Consider the following 791-nt stretch of genomic DNA (forward strand, 5'->3'; position numbering starts at 1 on the left):
AAAGCGACAGCTGAATGTGAACTGTAGGTGTTGACCATCTTGATGAAACGGGGTCACACAGGATGGTGTGATCACACAATAGTGTAACAACACCTGAACGACCAGTCAGTACGTGGCCGGAACAGCCACTTGTTAAACGTTTACGAAGGTTTACTATATAAATAGGAAAAATATAGGCGGCTTTGCCGCAAATTATATCCATTACAGCTTACATTCTAGATGGAAGAGCTAATTAGTCTTAAGTAAAGGTTGTAGATACTGTTGGAGTAAGCGGATTGTGATCCCCTACACTCGTAATGGTTCTAAGTATAGAACGTAGGTCGCTAACCTTAATTATTTTGAAAGAGCTAGGGCAGCCCCACTGCAAACAGCTTCGGAAGATTCTTCGATTCATTGACTTCAGCTTTACGTTGATTTCTTTTCCTGTGACAATTGGTGTTGCGTTAGAATAGAAGAGGGTGTCTTGCCCTCTTTTCATAGTGAAAATGGATCCTCGATCGTAAGTTGTTCTTGTCGAGCGCGTGCATTTAATCCTTGAGCCGTTAAATTCAATAGTTTTTAGATGCACTGTAGTGGGGTTACACGTACCATTATAACAGTGTTGTGTGTCACACAAGAGGTGCTTGGTGTGACCACACCCAAACAAGAATACGGTGCGGGGCTAGGTAGCCAGTAGTTATGCATGTATTTAGAATTTACTGTATATAATTAGTATATTTAGGAAAATCTAGACGCGGCTTTGCCGCAGATAGAAAAATAAAAATCAACTTTCGGATTTTAAACGGAAGAGC

Source organism: Plasmopara halstedii (genome assembly GCF_900000015.1).
Source record: "Plasmopara halstedii genome assembly, contig: Scaffold_247, whole genome shotgun sequence".
Lineage (NCBI taxonomy): Eukaryota > Oomycota > Peronosporomycetes > Peronosporales > Peronosporaceae > Plasmopara > Plasmopara halstedii.